Below are 6,121 nucleotides of genomic sequence, written 5' to 3' on the forward strand. Positions count from 1 at the left end.
AGAGGAGGGCCCCCCCATTGTACAGCACACGGCAGCCCTGGGGGAGTCTGCCTGGACAGAGAGATGGACAGACAGACAGGGAAGAGCAGGAGTAATGGTGAGAGTCAGGGGTGGATGAAATGACCGGAGGTTAAAGCTGATTCTGGAGCTTTATGAGGGGAGAGGGAGGGAGGCGACAGCTGAGGGAGAAAAGATTGGCACAGGCAGAGGACGAGGTGGCCAGAGAGGAGGGTGGGCTGCAGTGAGTGACACAGTGGAGGCTGGGAGGGGTCCTGGGTCTTCTCAAGACCTGGCAGAGGAAGTCATCTGCCCTCAGGCCCTCTAAGGACATCTGGCCCTGGACCTTTCTGGCTTGAGAGTGAGGGGCAGCCCCGGGCAGCCTTCCTTGGCCCCTGGGTGGGTCCTCCCTCCTGGCCTCCCTGACTCTGACTAGGGGATGAGCCCAAGGAAGAAATCCTTGGAGCCCCATCCGTGGGCCTCTGGGGCATGGCCATCCCTGTGCTGTTCCAGGTGGGGGCTGAGTGGTCTGGGGGCCGGGAGAGGAAGCACTGCAGGGAGCTGATGGCTGGGAGCCCCCCAGGGTGCTGCAGCCAAGGCCCGGCAGCCGCCACGCTGATGTCCGAGGGCAGCTGCAGGAGCTCGTTCTCCGGGAGGTCCTGGGGGTGGGGGCTGGCACGGCCTGAGCCCAGAGAAGGGCCAGAGGCACCCGGCCCTGCCCAGCTGCCCGGCTGCACCCAGCTCTGCCCAGCGACCCCGGGGCCCAGATCTACCACTTCAGACCACTTGACGAGGATGCTGAAGTTGGGGTTCTTCCTGTAATTGTGGATCAGGGATGACTGCACCCCCTTCCCTGCACACTCGATGTCCACCTTGGCCGGTCCACCTGGGCCAGGTTCACGTGCTTGAGGTCCCACAGGCCCCAGAACAGCACCTGCATGAGATGGGCTAAGAGGAGAGCCCCTCAGTCAAGGGCACCAGCTGTGGGTGCCAGGCCACCTGAGAAGGACTTGGCCCCTGGGTGGGCAGTGCATGGGTGGGGACCAGGCAGGGAAAGCTGACAAGGGGCGGGTGTCCTGAAGGGGCTTCAAGGTGAGGTGGGTGTCGGGGGCAGACGGAGGGCTGGGATAGGTCCTGGATGGCGGCAGTGTGATGGTGCAGAAGGGGCAGGCACTGGGTGGGCAGCAGCCTGGGTCTGCTGCTGGCTCCTGGGTGTGAGCTGGGGCCAGTCACTTCCCCTCCTTGGCCTTCATCACCCTTATCTGGAAAATGAGGCATGGCCTGAGGTTGCCAAAGATGGCTGGAGTCTGATGCCAACCATGTAATATGTGCACAGATCCTTGATAGGGAGAGAGCGAGGGGGCTGGGAAGCGGAGCACAGCAGGGCCTGCTGCGAGCAGGGACGGCAGGGGCCCAGCGCAGTCCTCACATCCCTCGATCCGGTAGTTTCTGAGCTCGGGCCGGATGCCCACAGGCACAGGCATGATGGGACCTCGGTCCACGTCCACTGGACCATTGATGGGCAGCAGGTTGGCCTTCCCTGCTGGTCCAATCTGGGAAATGGGGGACATAGTGTCCTAGCCTGGGGAGCCTGGGGAGAGCTCCCTCTCCTGATGAGTTATTTGCCATCTGACCTGGGGAGACAGGGAAAGCTGAACAGCCCGGGTTCCCAAGAACCACATCCTCAGCTTCCGTCACAAGGAACCTCACAGTAGGATGGGGAGGAGACTGGCCCCCACCCAGTCCCTTCTTCCCTGCAGCCCCACCTGCCGGAGCTGTGTGGCCAATGGGCTCTTCCCTTTGGAGCAGGAGGTGAGACTCCTCCTCCTGCCAGGCCGTGGACAAGTTGTCCCAGCTGTCACAGGAGCAGGCGCGAGTGGGGGCAGGGGTATATTGGCCCCCATTGGAGCCTCCCCCTCCCCCACGTTCCAGGCCAGACAGCCTGGCTGGCAGAGAGTGAAGAGCCTTCACTCCTGGCAAGTCTGAGTCTCCGAGTTTTGATTCTCCTATTTGTGAAAGGGGAGAATCCTTTCTGCCCTTTCTGCCTCACAGACTGGGTGTTAGGACCAAAGAGAAGAATCCACGAGGAAGGGCTCTAAGCTTGAAGCCATCCCCGGCTTTGTCACCGCCTTGAAGAGCGGTCCCACAAGCAGCTGGTGCCAAAAACTGCGGACATCTATGGGGCACAACCGCAGCCCGCATCTCAGAGCCCCTTGCCTCGGGCTGGGCCGGGGAGGGGACACCTCACTTCCTAATGTCGGCTCCGGTCTCACTGCCTCCCCTAGCATCCTGCCCGCCCTCCCTGGAGGGCTCTGTCACCCACCCTGCAGTCCAGACACCGCTGCAGCGGCTGCTGGAGCTCCGTGTCCTGCCAGTTCTCTCCGGAGGCTGGTTTTCTACCAGCAGCTCCACCCTCTGGGTCAGGAAGAGGCTTGGGCAGAAAAATCGGTTAGCGGCCCATTGGATCCTCCATCCTCCACCAAGTAGGAGCCAGGATCTCTGCACTTCTATTCTGGTTGGAGGTGGAAGGGTACCCCAGAAGCCTCGCCCGGCAGAGCAGTCCTCCCGCACTGAAGGAGCCAGGTGAGCTGGAACAGGACAGGGAGGGCAGTGCCAGAGGGCTCGCCCCCAACACTACACCCCACCCCCCACCCCGCCTCCACAGCAGGGGTTGCCAAAGGCAGCTGTTCTCTCTAAGTGTTCATGGGACAGGGAGGTGGCAAATGTGGCCACTCCAAGCACGATCCTCCTCCCACCGACCTGCCCGGCTCCCTCCTCCTCCTGGGCATAACATGCACACTTACTGGCATTTCTCCAAGGCCGTAAATACAGCCGCCCAGAGGCTCTGCTTGGTGGGAGGGAGCACCGTGCTCAGGGCCTTCCAGTACTTGGGGTCCTTTGAGTCATTGCATACGACCTTCAGCAACCTCACTGGTACCCGGAGGGCCCTGAAGGTTGAGAGCACTGGTACGCTCGTCTTCACCTGCCTTCACCCAGGTGCCCAAGCAGTGCCTGCCCCTCGCAGACGTCCTGCTTTTCCACCTGTCACCTTCCCTCTCAGCTGTATGAGTTCAGCAGGCTGTGCGGGAGATTCTCAGAAAGAACACCTGCTTATCATCAACGTTCCTGATTCCTGGCACCACTGTCACTTCTGTGCAAGCACCCCTGCAGCTTCACTCACCCTCTTTCTCTCACTCAGTTTACCTCACTGGCTTTACAGCTCATTACTCTGCCCATTTCCTCTGCAAATGCAGCCAAAACAGCTCTCAAAGTTTGTCATCTGCTCCCCACCTCGTCTTAGGACAGCCTTGATCCAGGAGAGCCCCTCCCACCCAGACAGACCTTCCGACTACTCTCCTTGCACCCAGCATCAGCCCTCTCCCTGCCACCAAAGACATCTTTCTAAAACGCAAGTCTACCATGACAGTCCCGTGGCTTAAGATCGTTTTCTGGCTCCGGTCTACTGAAGGGGGAAGATCAAGACCTTGGGCACTTTGGGGAAGGCTCTCAGGACCTGGCCTGGCTCCTCCAGCCAAGCTGGTCCCACTCCCCAGATCCTGACACTCCAGCCACACCTCTCTCCAGTCATGATTCTTGAACAAGGCCTTTCCCTGTTCTGTGACATCCTGAAAGACCCTTTCCCCTACTTTGTCCACTTAGGAAAGCCCGGTTCTGGTGCCATCCCCTCCTAAAGCCCTCTGTGACATGCCAAATGGAGGTGACTGCACCCTCCTCAGAGCACGTGACACCTCGTACATGCTTTGACACTATTCTGACCACAAGGCATGATCCCCAAGAGGCCTGCACACACAGCAGACCCAACAAATGTTCACTGAATGAATCAATCCTGAGTGAAAACAGGCAAATCGCTTCTACATGCATGTCCTTCACTGTAACGTCCACAGAGTCCTCTTGCCTTCCTTCCAGGCACCCCTCCACTCACTCCCCCAAGACCTGGCTCAGCAGCCTCCTCTCCCCTCGCTGGCATCTGCTGGGCCGCGCATCCCAACCAGCTCCCCAACTTCTCGGGCAAGCCCTCCAGCCCCGCAGCCCACCTGGGCTTCCTCAGACCCATGACAAAGGCCTGCAGGATCTTGAGGATGTCACTGGGGTGGATGAGCCTGGGAAAAGGCGGGGGCTCCTGCTCTTGTGGTTCCCTGACTCTCTCTCTGGAGGACCAGCTGCTCCACTGGCTCCGATGCTGAGGCCAGACTGGTTTGCTCCTGCAGGGGTGACAGAGATGCTGGGGGCTGATCTGGACAAAGGTACAAGGGGTTTGTAGGTACACCTGCATGAGTACATGAAGACAGACAGGAAGAGAAGAAATGGAGAAAAGTTTACAGAAGATTAGAGAATTTACAGCAAAGATGCAGAGGAGATCTTTACACAAGGGAAGAAACCACAAGGAGGAAGACTGAGGAAGAAGGAAGATGGGACCAGGGAGAGGCACATGGAGGGGCATCTAAACAGGGATAATGTGCTATTTCTAAATCCGGATCACAGGTGTTCACTTTACTGACACTCGTAATGCTTCCACGATATAAATATCATCAAATCATAATACAAATTAAATTTTATTTGAATTTTAAAATTTAAACAAGTATTCCTCCTCCTCCTGCCTCCCAGTTCATTCAGTTTACCTCCCACGGGCAAACCAGTGTTATCCATGTCTTAGGCATCCTTCCAAAGAAATACATGTCCACAGAAGCACACACACTTTTCCTCCCCATTGTCACATGAATGATACTCTACTACAGACATAGGACAGTTCCACATGCCAATAAACCTTATAGAGCTTTTCACATAAGTATATACAGAATTTCTTTGTTCTTTTTTACACCTGTATAGTATTCCATGGTGCAGATGCCCCATATATTATTTAATCAATTCTTTAATGATGGAAATTTAGGTCATTTCCAGTCTTCTGCTATTTCACCTGATGCTGCAGTGAATAAGCTAGGACAAACACATCATTTCAACTGTACTGAGATATACAGAGAATAGAATCCTAGAAGAGGAATCACAGGGTCAAGTGTACTATACAGTTTGGTCATCTATCCTGCTAAGCTCTTCTCCATGGAGGCTCCAACAATTTACATTTACACCAGCAAATTATGAGCATGCTTACTTCCTAAACATCAGCCATCACTACATGTTACCAAACTTGGAGATTTTTGCCAACCTGACAGAAGAAATGGAATTTCAGCACTTTTAATTCACATTTCTCTTACAAGAAAGCCTGATGTATTTTCATATGTTAAAAAGTTACTTGTATTGTCTCTTCTAAAAGGTGTCTGTTCATATCCTTGGTGTGTTCCATTGAGTTGTGGGTCTTACTCTTACTGGTTTATGTGAGTTCGTTGTATGTGAAGGAAGTTAGCCCTTAACTCTGATGTGAATTAAAAATATTTCTCTCTCCTGTCATCGGTATCTTAACTTTGCTTCTAGTGATTTTCTCCCTATAGAATTTTTTTTCAAGCCAGTCAAATATGTCCCTTTTTTTTTCTTTATGGCTTCTGGGTTTTGTCCACTCAGCCAACTCTTTTTGGAAGCATACGTACCCTGGGGCTAGCAATACTGAAAAACATTTTTTGAATTCAAGTTTTTAATTTTAAAATTAAAATTATGTACTATTTTTAACATGATCGCATCCTCAGAATAGTCATTAGTTACAACAAAAAAGATAGGCATTAGGGGAAGGATAGAGCTCAAGTGCTAGAGCGCATGCTTAGCATGCACGTGGTCCTGAGTGCGATCCCCAGCCCCTCCTCTAAAAATAAATGAATAAATCAGCCTAATTACCTCCTCCCATGCACATATACACAAAAATGAAAAAGACAGGCATTAAAAATTGGCCTTGCTCTGCAGGAAAGTGTTACAGATCAAAATATTCAGGGCCTGGTCAGCCCAGGTTTCATGTGGCTGAGACCTGGCCCTGAGGGAGTCCCAGCAAAAGACCCCCTGGGCCTCAGCCTAAGAACAGCATCTCATCCCCAGCCATCTTGCCCTTTGCAAATACAAAAACATTATGATAATGCAGGAAATGCTAAGTTGGCGGTCCCTGACATAAAACACTTGCTGTTTCTCTATGCCTCCAGAAGCAGTATTCAAAAGCAGTGATGTC

Source organism: Camelus dromedarius, chromosome 6, assembly GCF_036321535.1.
Source record: "Camelus dromedarius isolate mCamDro1 chromosome 6, mCamDro1.pat, whole genome shotgun sequence".
Classification (NCBI taxonomy): Eukaryota; Metazoa; Chordata; class Mammalia; order Artiodactyla; family Camelidae; genus Camelus; species Camelus dromedarius.